The sequence below is a fragment of the Anser brachyrhynchus genome (genome assembly GCF_964034855.1).
Source record: "Anser brachyrhynchus genome assembly, chromosome: 2".
NCBI classification, from domain to species: domain Eukaryota; kingdom Metazoa; phylum Chordata; class Aves; order Anseriformes; family Anatidae; genus Anser; species Anser brachyrhynchus.
In genome coordinates, this window is record NC_137695.1 from 109,530,417 (window position 1) to 109,544,683 (window position 14,267).

Consider the following 14,267-nt stretch of genomic DNA (forward strand, 5'->3'; position numbering starts at 1 on the left):
AGGATGACAGAAAAATCCTCGACTATAGGGAAAAAAAGAAAAAAAAAAGTTTTGTTCTAAGACCCACATTTGCAGTCATCACTGATTCATATCATTGTGTTACAGATTTCAGCTGGGCTCCTATTGCCATAATTTCTACTAACAAGAAAATGAGTCTCTTCTCTGAATTGCATTTAATATACCATTTCTGTTTTTCACATCCAGCCCACATGGTGTTATGCCTGAATAAAAGCAGATTGGCTTCCTTTTTTATTCAGACACTCTGGCTAACCCTTATATACATAAAAGAACTACATTAAAGTTACCACCCACTGAACATACACATTTTTTTCATGAATCAGGTCCAACTCCCGTTTAAAGAAAACTTGTTAAGTGATTGGCTAGTTTCTTCACATTACATGCAGTGACAGATTCCTTTCCACTTTACAGATCCAACAGCTATTATTGGGAGCTAAAGAAGCCATCTTCCTACTGATTCAAATGAAAAATTAATCTTGCCCCATAATAAGATTAGTGAATATTTACTGGACACTGAGGTAGTAAAGAACCACTAGAGATCTTGAGTGGAACATAAATAGATTACCTTTTATTGGGTCTCAATGAGAGGAAGCTGAGAAATATGCCAGCTGTTTAATTATTAATATTCAGTATAAATCAATAGCAAAATAGGCTTTGATGGTGATCTTCAAAAGGGTTTTAATCATTACTCCCCTCACAGACAGAAAGTAAGCCTGAACACTGGGGGTTTAGCTTGTGTTTCTCTGAACTGTATGGGAAGGTCACCACTGTGAAGTTGCACTTATTTTAATAGCAATAAGCGGTAATAGCAACACTCATTTTAGCATATTAGCATTTGAGGCTTCATTTTTACCACATGGTACACCTGGGTAATTCCAGAAGCACAGATGACAGACTAATGAACAATATTCACTTAAATCCCATCGAAATTAATTAAATTGTATGATAGGTCTGTGTACTGAATTTGGGCTCATGTGCTGCACATGCACTGCAAAAAGTGAAGTCAACCAAATATGTAGTTCTCCTTTAGGGTGGGGTTCTCTGCCACCTTTGAGGATAATGAGAGAAATTTCTCAGGGATACCTGTGGATTCTGATTCCTTCAGACTTTCACAGTTTGAATTTGCATACTTGTTTTTGAATTTTAGTTGATATTATAGAAAGCTACTGTAAGTAAGCCTCTTGAGAGTATATTCCCTAGTTTGTATACAAAAGATATTCTAAGTGTAGTGAGGCTGGGAGGAGGTGTGGGATATGAAACAGCGTGGGCAGGAGGAGCACAGTTTAATGCAAGACCTAGTGACAGTGCGAGAAAAGTATGTTAAAGTCAGTATAATGTCAGTATAAAAGTATAATGTCAGTACAGAGTAAGGGTTGCCAAAATCTCTGGGTCTTGAAGTCATGCTGTAAAGTGTTCAAGAGCCCCAGCTTCCTCCTGGATTCTCTACAGCTATCCAAAATAGGACCTTCTCTATTCCTGCTGTAAGTTCCCACCCCCTTATTCTATATTTCTACTTCTTCAACCAAATCCATATTTTCCCACCTTACGCCAGCTCCAGCTCTGTGTTGCCTGCCCAACCCTGCTTCTCATTCTTGGCACACAAGCTGTGCTCTTACTGGGTTGCCAACCTCCAGAACTGCACTCCACTACAGTCTCTGCAACTCCTTGCACAGATCCTCAGTCTTGAGCTCTGCTAGAAAGGCGTTCAGGGAAAACTGCTCCCCGCCTTTTTCAGGTTGCCTGATGTTCCTGCAGTTAGGTGATTGTCTGCCATGTCAATCCTGTTTCATATACTGTGTCTTTAAGTGTGAGAGTGGGCTGGGAGTGCAGCAGCTGGCTTCAGTGAAACACTCTGGCTAGTGGCTGGTGTCTGGATTTCCTTTCCAGGTCACCCAGTGGCTTGGAGGTGGGCTCACCGATGAAGTGATTAAGCCTTCTGATTTGCCTCAGGTGTCATGTAATAACATTTATCACATGCTGGGCTTTCTGATACCTCTTTTTTTTTTTATGATGATGTAACCCAAACTGAAACATCATATGTAATTGTTCATATGTTCAATTATACTGCCTTTGCAGTTCTGACCAACATTATTACATTATAATTTATACCAGTATTTTTAGCCTATCTGTTTCATGAGCTTTAATATAAAATACTCTCATGGAGTAGTTTGAGAATCCGATCTTCAAAAACCTTATTTTGAAGTTTGTGCACTTTATGCCTTATATGCAATTTGCTCAGCAGGATGGCTTTTCCTGTAGTTATTTGCAGGTGTATTGATACTGGTCACAGGAAGAGATTTTTCTTTTTTTCCTTTTTTTTTTTTTCTTGGTAAATGAACCTCTAGCAGCTACAGTAAAAAATATTAGAGTGGATTCTTTTCTTTCTTTCTTCAATTACCTCCCCACATGCATGGTTTTCTATTGCTCTTGCAGTGCCTCCTTCAAGTCAATAAGTAAGTGGACCTCTTCCACTGCTTATGCCAGCCATGTATTGCTTGGTGTGGGGTTAATGGTGCACACTTATTGCTATTTTATTGTGCATTGTCAAGACAACATGAGCCTGTGCAGACTCTATCTTTTCAGCTTCAGAATATAAGATCTATTGCCTGCCCTCAAACGTGTGTCTGCCTCTTGAAAGAACAAAATACTTCTTCCACGATGACGTGATTAAATACATTGAGGCATCCAGATCATCCTACCATAATCTCACAATAATAAATCTTCCAAAAAAAACATATTCCTCTGTAGAAGTCCTACTAATGTACAAGATGTTTGCTAAGGAAAATATTTTAGTACTATGAATCATTTTATTAGAGTTTTATCATTTTTCCACAAGGGGAACTCAGAGAATTATTCATCAGTATGGAATAGCATGAAATGAAATCCAGTTTCTTTTTTTTTTTTTTTCATCATCATCTTAAATTTGACTGCTTAAAAAGGATATTTTTTTCAGTATTTTTGTTCATTAAGTCATACTTGGAAGTGAGTTATCTTTTCCATGCTGTGCTCTTTGCTTTTTCCTTTGAGTCATTTTTACTGCAGATAACACATTTTAGTTCAGCTCATTTACAGGACAATATTATGCTGATAGTGACATGTCACTTCTTAAATTCTGCACTGGATTCCTAAACTGACAAAGCTCAACAGTAAGTCATTTGGGAAGACATATTTCTGGTGTGTTCTTGCCCAGAGAAGTTGTGGATACCCCACAACAGTTCAAGGCCAAGTTGGACAAGGCCCTGGGCAACCTGATCTAATGGGTGGCATCCCTGCCGATGGCAGGGGTTTGAAACTAGGTGATCCCTTGCAACCCAAGCCGTTCTAGGATTCTTGAAACCTCCCAAATTGGTGGGGTGAATTCACAATTAGACTTGCTTATTCAGTTGTATTTCCTAAACAGTACTTTAGAGCAAAGTACTGACTCGCCACATGCGGTATTTCATAATGTATCAGGCAAGCTCACTTTTGTGAAAGACTTGATAAATAGTATCCAGTGGAATCCTTATTAGCCTAATCAGTGAGAGTCCAGAGAGATTCCATCTGCAAGGGGTTGGTATAGCAAGCATATCTTGCTCTGACAATGTCCAAGCAGATCTTGAACTACATAATAAAAAGGTCAAGATCAGTGCATGGAATAGCATAAGTTGTTGTTTTTCAATTAGCTATTTTTAATAGAATAGAATAGTTCAGTTGGAAGGGACCTACAAAGATCATCCAATCCAACTGCCTGATCTCTTCAGGGCTAACCAAAAGTTAAAGCCTATTACTGAGGGCATTATCCAAATGACTCTTGAACACTGACAGGCATGGGGCATCAACCACCTCACTAGGAAGCCTGTTCCAGTGTTGACCTCCTTCACAGTAAACAAATTTTTCCTAATGTCCAGTTTGAACTTCCTCAGGCACAGCTTTGTGCTGTTTCTGTGTGTACTGACATTAGTCACTAGGGAACAGAGGCCGGCACCTCTCTCTGTGTGTCCCCTCCCCAGGAAGCTGCAGAGAGCCACGAGGTCACCTCTCAGCCTCCTTTTCCCCAGACTGGGCAACACAAGTGTCCTCAGCCTCTCCTCATAGGACATGTTTTCCAGCACTTTTACCAGCTTTGTTGCCCTCCTCTGGATGCGGAATGGTATTTCAGAACCTAAAAATATGGTATTTAAATTGGCCATCATCCTTTATGAAAAAGAACTGTTTTCATATCCTCAAATATTTAGCAGTCTGCGACTCAGCCAATTATCGTCTGAATCATTTTATTCCATTTTGTATCCAGAAACTGTAAAACATAAGGAAAATTGAGCTGTTTTAGAAGAAAAATGAAAGACCAAAAAGTTAGAGGAAGTGATTCTTTGTATAATATGCCTCTTCAGTGTATGCCCCATTACGTAAACTTTTTGTCTTAAAGATTGCTGTGTTCTTTTCAGCACACCTGAAAAATGACTTTTAGGTATTACATCTTCTGAGGGGCTTGATGGTATTCAGGATACTATGTTGTTTAGTGAATATATATTTTTGTTCTGTTTAAATTAGTAATTATTCACCAGATTTATTTTTTTTCCCTAATCAATTATTTTTCCTGGAACTTGTAGGAGTGTAAAAAATGTGTCTCTTTCATTGGCAATCACCAACACTGCATTGGCATTCCTAAATTTCCATCGGTGTCTGTAACTGGAGTTCTGCCATGCTGCTATGGCTGTTAAAGCAAGGTTGATTCATTTGCTTTTCTTTGGAGCTCTCCACATGCTTGTGGAAAGGCTTACCTCCTAGCATAGTCTATTTATCCTTTTTTTAGCTAGTGCTGACTGGCTGTATCTTGATTAGTGTAATACCCAAATTTAAATCTGAAGTTTGAAAACAAAAGTGGAGATTTTATTTAACATGAGCTAAGATCTAGGTGTCTAGCCAAAGCTAGTTGTTTAAGTAGTCTGCAGATAATGGTAAGAAAAGAACATTCACAGAGGGCGACTCTTCCCATTCTAAAGTACTTTCATAATTTAGAGTATGTAGAGATGTCTATTTCCCTCCATTTTCTGTTAACAGAGCCTTGCTTAGACAGAATGGCAACTTCAAAGATTAGTGATACCACTTTAAGCTGTATTTCCATGTTTCTTTCAGGTGTGCAAGACTGAATTGTAGAGGATGTACTGAGCATCACTGTCTGATTGATCAAGAGTGGCATGCTTTGCTGTTTCTGGAGAGGAAATAATCTAGCAGCATTTAGAACTATTGATTAATGTACATAGTTTCAAAAGTAACCTGATAAATGCACCGCCCAGTAAGTCTACTTTTGTAAATTGTATCCACCTGCAGCCTTTTTTTCACCCTGTTGTTGTAATGCCATTATGTAGTATGAGTTGTAACTTGAATTGATAAAACTTCTGGACACTGGCTGCAGCATTCACTGTTTTCCGTGTAATGCCTGGTAACATTTTTTAGTACTAATAAATATTAATAGCAGCTGTCAGAGGTAGGATAATAGGGCTATCAGCACTATCAGATTGTTGAAGATGCTTTTTTCATTCTGTGCTCTGGCAACAAGTGTTTTCTGTCCCCTTGATTATGACAGGTTGTCTCTCTGTGTTAACGAATGAGATGTTCATGGCCCCACTCTGCACGTAGCTGGCACGCATTAACTTTAAGCAGATGATTTGCCACATTTAAGTTGTTAGATCTTTGGATGCTTAAAACTAATATTACATGTAGAACCATTTGACAAACTGGTATCTAAATTAAAATTGCCCAGTTGTGAATACACAAGAATGTGGCTAGGAAACCCATGTGGAAATTCTTGTTAAGCTTCTGCATGTGCTATTTTTTTCTGATAGCTGCAGGCTGTATATCACTTTACATGTACAGGAGAGCTGCACAAAAGCTTGTTTGGCTTATCAAGGGAGGAACTGGTATCTGATATCCTTTATGGTAGGTGCTGTCTTACTGTTGCTGTTCGGGTACATCTTCGATATTCATCAAATATTGTCTGTCTATAGCAAACTAAGATGGTTTTGGTACATTAGAGGTCAAGCAGTTTGAGAATGTTGGTTGTCTCTTACCATAGCTGAAAGTATGGTTAAAGTGTGCACTTCTTGCAACTTTGCCTCAGTAATGTCAGTAATTTTCTATGAAATTTAATGATTTAGTTCATTAAAATACTTCGAAAATATTCTCAGGGTGCCTCATGTATGTCAAAGTTCACTTCTTTCCAACCAGTAGCTAAACATGCATTTTTATTTATTTTTTTTTCTGAAGACTATTTAAAATAGTCTTCACTTTGACTTCTTTATTTTTTGACTTCTTTTTTTTTTTTTTTTTTTTATTTTGGTTGTATGAATCATATTGCCACAATTACCATCATATGTGTTTCTATATTTCCTTTACTATTTGATGTACATAGTGCATACTAGCTGTGTAAGTAAATATATGTATAGTATTCTTACTTTTTGTAAGCAGAGTTTAATGTTGATTTTGTTATTTTTCTTTATATTTTCTTTTTAAGATTTTTTTTTAATTTTTCTTTTTAAGTTGAAGTACATTAAACCACATTTATGATATACTTTGATCTGAATACGTGAACTTCTTTGACATAATTCATAACTAGTAATTATAATACATATGTATATTTCAAACTTAGACAATTTTATTGATTTATGGATGTAAAAGATGACTTTAGGCAGCCTTGTCTGAATAAAAAGCTCTTGGAAATGCTTTATCAGCTTAGTCCACTAAGAAAATGTGCACATAAATGTAAATATATATACAACCACTAAAATGATGCACATACACTAAGAGATAATCATATATACGTGTGTGCATTTGCATATATACATAAATATAGAACATGCAAATAGCATTTGAAAATTGAAGAAAAAGAGCTCAATGTCAGAAAAAAAGCATACTTAAGGTGGCTTTAGGGACATTGGGAGATCTTAAATGCTAGGAATATATGTAATGTGCCTTTTTCTCAGTTTTTGTTTGTTTGTTTTTCAAAACGAGTTGAAAGCAAACCCCAGCAATTCCATGATATCAGAACGTACTGATATCCACGTGTGTGATAAGCATCTTTCACTCCTCAGGTACTTGCCACTAGTTTACAAACTAGTTTTAACAGTGAGTTGTCCTATGTGTACCTGCCACTAGAGGGGGGATGAGACACATGTTTTGTCACAAAGTTTGTAGATATTTGGTTGCAGAAAAAAAATGTCGGGATTCTTCATTTTAGGCTGTGTAGAGTATGTATGATTTTACGGCTTCTGACGTTGTGTCAGCTGGGTCTAATCCTGACTTCATATTAATAAAACCACAAAACAAGTTTGGTAGGAGCAGGTCTCTAGAGGTCATATGGTCCACAAAGCAAGGTCAGCCTCACAGAGAGAACTTCCAAGCTTAAGCAGGTTGCTCAGGTCTTTCTCTAGGTAGGTTTTGAAAATCTCCAAGGGTGGAGGTTATATGGCCTTTCTGGGCAACCTGTGACCAGTCATGTCCACAGTGAATATTTTATTCCTGAAAATTTAATTGGAATATCTTTTGTCAAAACTTGTTTGCAACTTTTCATTGAGCACCACTGAGGAGAGGCTGACTTTGTCTGCTCTACAACTTCCCATTGCTTGTTTGTATACTACTGTAATATTCATCCATAGCCTTCCCTTCTTAAGACTGAAGAACTCGGTTCCTTCAGTCTGTTTGTATGTTGCATGCTCCAGCCCCCCAGCTGTCTTGGTAACTGTCAGATGGACTTGATCTAGCATATTAGCATCTTTCTGGGAAGCCCAAAACCTTTGCTCACACTGTTATGTGAAATGTAGGGTAAGTACAACTGAAGAGATTGTTCTTAACCATACTTTGCATGAGATTGTTTACCATTTCTCCAGCATAGCTCTTGATTGCTCTCAACAAGGTGAATTGGGTTCTGTTTGTAGAAACAGGATTTTTTTCTTTCAAGTCATGAAAAATGGAGTTGATTTGTACAGAATAGATCAAAATGTTGGCCAAGAGATAAGCCAAGAGCTGCACTGTAATGTTATCACAGTATCTTTTTTGTTTGTTTTTGTTGTTTGCTTGCACAGAAATACATCCAATTTTCTGGCCACAAGGTGGAGTGGTATTTTTCCCTACCTTCCATGTTGTGTAGCTAAGGGGAAAATGTACTTCCATGGAGAAGGAGATCCACTTAGGGAATAGGTTTGAGCTGATGCAAGAGTTCTCTGAATACAATGCATAAAGGCATATTAAAATGTTGTTATACGAATATAGTCCCTAAATATATTTTTTGGGAAAAAAAAAAAAAAAAAGATAATATTACAAAGTATAATTCAGTCACATTCCATTAGAGGTTTCCAGTAATTCAGCTACAGGCTTATGGATCTCTTGACATGGCCAGATGAATCTTTATAGATAATAACTTACCTCCCACTTGACAGTCTGCAGCATCAAGTCCTGAGCCAGGCTTTTTCAGTACAAACATTAGGTGAATTTAACTCTACAGTCTTCAGGAAGAAGAGAAAAGAGGAGGAGGACAGGCAAGTGAAACACTCTGTTTAAGAGGTTTAAAAATCCTTTTTAAAAGTGAAAACGAAATATGTGATTCCAGCAGTGATACAGAACAAAATTAAAATATGTCACAGACTCCTGTCTTACAACATTGGCTAGGAATATATATGAAGTGAACTATGTGAACCTGTACTCTTACCAGGATGGTCATTTTATGTAAATGACTAGGTTCTTAGTATGGATGAGAAGTGGGGGAAAGAATAGTGAAAATCATTCAGAAAATTGAGAGTTACAAGTCAGTCTGCTTGACAGGCTAAGCCAGAAATTCCCTTATTATAAGTCACGGTAGGACTCAGAGTTGAGTCATTTGGCCTTCCTTCTTATTTGGAAAACAGGATTGTTCGTGTATTTCTTGAGAGTTCAAAAGAAGTTGTTGACACTTAGATACCAAAATTGAGACTCTGTGTGTGTATAACAGCTGTGTTAATGCCATCTGCAATCGAGAGCTCTGGACACTATTACAAATTAAAAGGAAGATAAAGAAATAGAATTAAGTAGCAACTTTGTTCAAGAACATAAAACTTCACAAAGTGCAGAATAAGGAAAAAAGAAAATACTGCAGGTAGCTCTAAGTGTACTTTTCAGCAAAAACAGCTATAGGAGCTACCTTAAATGATGACATAAGTATGCTGCAAAATTAATGGAAAATAGCTATGCAGTTAGCACCCACCATTTGTGATTACTATTATTCTGCAGACATTCATGTGTTACTGTTGTTGTTACTGTGAAGTTGCAGTTAACTCACATCACCAATATAAACAGTCTGAGCTGTTCACCTGAGTCTACATTTATATCTTAGTATGCTCTATACCAATTTCTATTGTGGAATCCACAAACTGAGCAAAACTACAAGTCTGATCCATAAAGATTTTATTCTTTTATGTAAATACGCTTATGTTACAAAGCTGCTAATTTCTTTGCCCTGATAAATTCCAAGAATATAAATATGTTTAGATTAATCATAATAATAATAATGTGCACATTGGCAAGGTCTCTTCTTATAAGATTCTCAAGGTTATAGTGTAGGAGAGCATTCTCACATTCCTGTTCAAAAAGAAATAAAAGAGTTGAAGAACATCTTGTAAAGTAATATTTTTTATTTTAAGGCCATGCATGCTTTTTTCATCTTGTAAGAGTTATGGCTCAATAATTCTACATTTTGAGAATTTTTTATTTTTATTTTTTGGTGGTGGTGGTATGGTTGTTTGTGGGTTTGTTTTTTTTGTGTGTTTTTTTTTGTGGTTTTTTGTTTGTTTGTTTGTTTGTTTTTTGTTTTCAAAAGGTGATTGTCATCCCATTTTATAGAGGGCAAAAATGGAGCAGAAAGATGAGAAGTAATTTATACAGTCATGTAAAATTAGATCTTCACAGAAATGAGCTATTAACCCAGATCGTGTTAGTTCCATTCTTCTGGCTTAACAACTAAATAGATTTCCTCTTTTAAAAGGTATTAAATCTGCGTAAGTTTTGTTTCTTTTTTTTTTAATGAATCTTTTTAAATGTATTTGTGATAAAATCCTAAACATTAATTTGCTTTCTTTTTGTCTCTTTGGTAAATGTTATTATCATGTTTTTATGGGTTTCTTTGCATATACTACCATGGTCAATAACATCTCAGAGGTAGGCAGGGAATAATATTGGGCATTAGTATCTGCACTTGTATAAAGCTTCATTTGAAACAAGCAGAGATTGAGAGAGAAAGCACTGAGAGCATTCAGGTTTATGACATCGTACTTAAAAAGTTTATTCTGGAGATAAACTCGGAGAGGTCTTGAAGTAACATAGTGCTCTAAGTGGTATTCATGTATTCTAAAGATCCTTCATTTTACATTATCTCTGTTGTTTACATAAACCGACTGAATTAAAAATACTGCACCATTTGGCTTGTATTCAGTAACAGTCTATTGCCTAAGGAAAAGCTGAGCAAAAACTATTCATACTGAGGAACAAACACTGAAAATTGAAGGTGGCTGTGGTGGCTTAAAAGTAAGAAGCTTTAGAAATGCTACTGCATTTCTTGGATACATGAAGGTAACCCCGCTGTGTCCCTACACTCTGCTGTGAGACCTAAGAGTGACCCTGCCTGGCATGTCATGCTTTCCATGGGAGGAAAACCTCCCAGGTATTCAGGCTAGATGGAGGCACCACTTCTGGTAATAATAACAAATGTAACCAGGAACCCAAAAAAGGTCAAATCTGGGGCTCAGTCCTGCTAGAAATTTACTTCCTAATTTCCTCTCTGAGTCATCTCCTGCAAAAACATGGGGGTACAACTGATTTCCTTTGTTAGCACCAATTCCCTTTTCCTATACCACTAAACTTTCGTATGGAATTCAGGGGTGGTTTTTTTCTGCTCAGTGTATTCTATCCTGAACGTTTCCTGAAATAGCTATGGAAAATAAATTAAAATCTCGAATGACTTTTAGAAAGGCAGAAGGTAATGGCTGTTAAAAGCTGTCTGACAGGGTGGTTTCCTGGCTGTTGTCAAATGGGAATAGAAATTAAATTTAGCAGAGTTCATGAGCTCTCAATCAGCAGCAAAGTAGATAGGACCTGTCATGCCCATTTGCAACAGAAGCTGGGATCTGATGATACAAATTTATCTTCAGACTGGTCTTCTTGAACCAGTCTAGTCCCTGTCAGATTCCTGTGACATTGCACAGCTAATAACATGATCACATTTAAAGACCTTCAGATTTGAAGACTTACCATTCAGACTTCTGTGTTGTAGTATATATCTTCACTGTTCCAAATTGAACTGAGTTTCATTACATATTTAAGGTTTAGCTCAGTGTAACCAAAATTCTGGCCTATCTAATGGTGAAAGAGGTTTATTGGATCATTTAAAATCAGATGTTCTAAAGCATGAAGTTTTCCTAGTTACTGGCTCTTCGAGGAAAAATCAAAGATATATCTTTAAAAATGTCTTTTAAATGTTCTTTCCATGTCATGAGCATTAAATACATTATAGTATGTCTGCATATCTGATGTTCCTAGATGAGAAACACTTTTTTTATTATTATTATATTTTAACTAATGTTCAGAAGAAATTCCATAAGGGAGAGATTTATTTACTGACTGAGTACACCAACTTGAAATAATGCAGTGAAGAGCTTGCAAATGTATTTATAATAATATGGAGATGGGAGAAAAGAATGAATAAATAAATAAATAAAAACAATATCTGGGAGAAAAATTGCTTACATCAAATGAAATTTGATCCTTTAGGCTACATCTCCATGATGATTGTAAATATGTTAGCCATTATTTTTAAAAGGGATTAAAGCTTGTGAGTTACTTCCATTTTGCGTAGCAAGATTTTGAGGTAAAGGCTTCACTACCCAATGATTTATCAAGAGATATTAGACCAGATTCTCAACATTTCAGCACTCATACATTTACTTTGGAAGTTTGGGTTGATCATTTAGCTACTGTTATACCCTTATGCAAAACTTCAGCATTTGGAATTAAATGGAATTTGTTTTAGTATCTTGAGTTCTTTGTCTAGAAGCACGTTCAAGTACTTAAACTCTATGCTAATATTAAGCAACAGATTATTGTTTGTTCTGTGGCAATGTGAAATTTTAAAATGGCTTTGCAAGCAGTTACCCCAGTAGACTAAAAGAAAATTATACAGTTTTCTTATGCGGTTTGAAATATGTTCTAATGTGAACTGTTAGTAACTATTGTAAAAACATTTAATTTTATGAAAAGGACAACAAACAAACAAAACAAAAAAGTGTATTTTTTAATCTCTTCAGCTGAGATCAGTGCCTGCTTATTAACTGTGCTAAAAATAATAATTATTATTATTAATAATAAATTAGAGAGAGAGAGAGAGAGAGAGAGAGAGGGAGAGACCTGAAAGCCAAAGTAACTGATTCAGTAAAACTACAATGTCTCATTAGGGGCTTGAGCTTCTGTGGCAGTTCCGTGCTGCCATTTGATCATTCAACTGTAGTGATTCAATCATGCTTCACAGCTTATTTAATATATTTCTTCATTCACGTCACAGGAGATTATGTGAAAGCCCTGACCAGTGCTTGCCAGTGTAGGCAGACTGAACTAATCCGCATTCCTGCATGCAAAGAATAAGGTTCTGGCTTGTGATCAACCTTGTTAGCAACCACAGGGAAATTCTCAATGTAATTTGAAAGACAGAAATTTGGAGGTGACGAGAGGGGGGTTGTAAGAAGCATCACATAGCTTCATGCTAAAAGAGAGGAAAATATTAGTCCAGTAAGAAATCTCCTACTTCAAGAAGCTTTATATTAAAAATAATTATTTATTGTCATAGTTTATTTTTACAAGACAAGATGGCACAGCAGGGACAGTTTTTTCAGTGAAGTAGCTGAGTCATCTAGCTTTAGAGATAAATTTGGTTAAGAGAAGACATTGAGAAGGAAACAAGGTAACAGCAAGCAATTATGTATAAATGAAAGTACAGTTTTGAGTATGGTAGCACAGGTTTGAAGTACAGTAATACAGCTGCCAAATGGCTTTACAGAAAATGTTTCATGTTACTGCTATTTATAGTACAGGAGAAAATAAAAATAAAAATAATAATAATAATAATAATAATAAAAATAAAAATAAAAAGGTAGTCTTGTATTTCTTCCTCACACTTTCTACGAATTCTCTAGAGCTGTTGTAAATGTGTGTTGTGCAACTCATATATTGCAGACAGCCATTCTGTAAGGAGTTTCAGGACAGCTTTTACTGTGACAGATCAGCTAAATTACTCTGTAGTATGTAGTATGTTGTTACTATGATACTTAATGGTCATTAATTGAGGATGGACCTGCGCTTTGCACAAATACAAGAGTAAACATTTCAAAGCCCAGTAGAAAGCCCAATTAAAAAAGAAAGCTACTGTAAGAGAGAGAGAATGATAACAAATGAAGTGGTCATTTTGTACATCTTTAGGCTGTCCTCTTTTCTATCATTTCAAGCCTCAATATCTTGCTTAATGCATTTTTGACCTAAATATCTCCTTTTTTTTTTTATCTGCTTCTAACCAAAACATAGTCACAGAGGTTGCAGGGATTCTTCCATATCGCCACTCCCAAACATTCTGTAAAGCAATTATTATAAACTGTTGCTTGTTTCCTCTTTCATAACTGTAAGAAAAAAGAGAAGAGAGAGAGAGAAATGGAAATAACTGTCCAAAACATCAAGACTGACATAGAGTTCTCCAAGGTAACTTTGTGACCCAATTGTTGTTGATGTACATTCTCTCACTTAATCATTTTTTGTTTAAGATACCCATTGCAGCATGACGGATTTATACCCCATTTTCTTCAGACCAAGAACTATGATTGTGGTTCTTGGCACATTTACAGATATTTTTTTTTAAAATGATAATTGCAGTAATATTTTATATCTTGAAGTTGTCTATACTTGAGACACTGCTATCATGGATTTCATTGTCAAGAGTAAGAAAAACAAAACAACTTAATAAGGTGTTCTACATTAAAACGATGTCATTGATCTCAGGGAAAAGGTTATAGTTCTTAACAAAGAGCTTAGTAATAGTCTGGAAAGTATTTCATTAAACAAATAGTGAAAAAAAAATAATATTTTTTTGTCTTTCCTGACAGGCAAATGTTATGTCACAGCACGTGAGTAAGTGCAATGCTTTTCTTGAATCTATATCATGAAGTAACTTCACTGTGATATTCATCACTTCTGAATACTAGTGAAAATTT

The 14,267-nt window shown here is 36.0% G+C and overlaps 1 protein-coding gene across 12 annotated transcripts in view; it reads left to right on the forward strand.

Annotated features, from left to right (window-relative positions):
- The window catches only part of DLGAP1 (DLG associated protein 1), a 419,363-nt gene that overhangs the window by 119,756 nt on the left and 285,340 nt on the right, over positions 1-14,267 (forward strand). For 3 of the 12 annotated variants that reach the window (XM_080581949.1, XM_080581952.1, XM_080581950.1), the window contains exon 2: positions 5,131-5,290. The exons of 8 other annotated variants lie outside the window; for them this stretch is intronic. The gene's annotated coding sequence lies outside the window, so the exon portion shown is untranslated. Of the gene's footprint in view, positions 1-5,130; positions 5,291-5,840; positions 5,935-9,864; positions 14,181-14,267 lie in introns of all 12 variants that reach the window. One more of the 12 variants, XM_080581948.1, reaches the window with a different exon arrangement.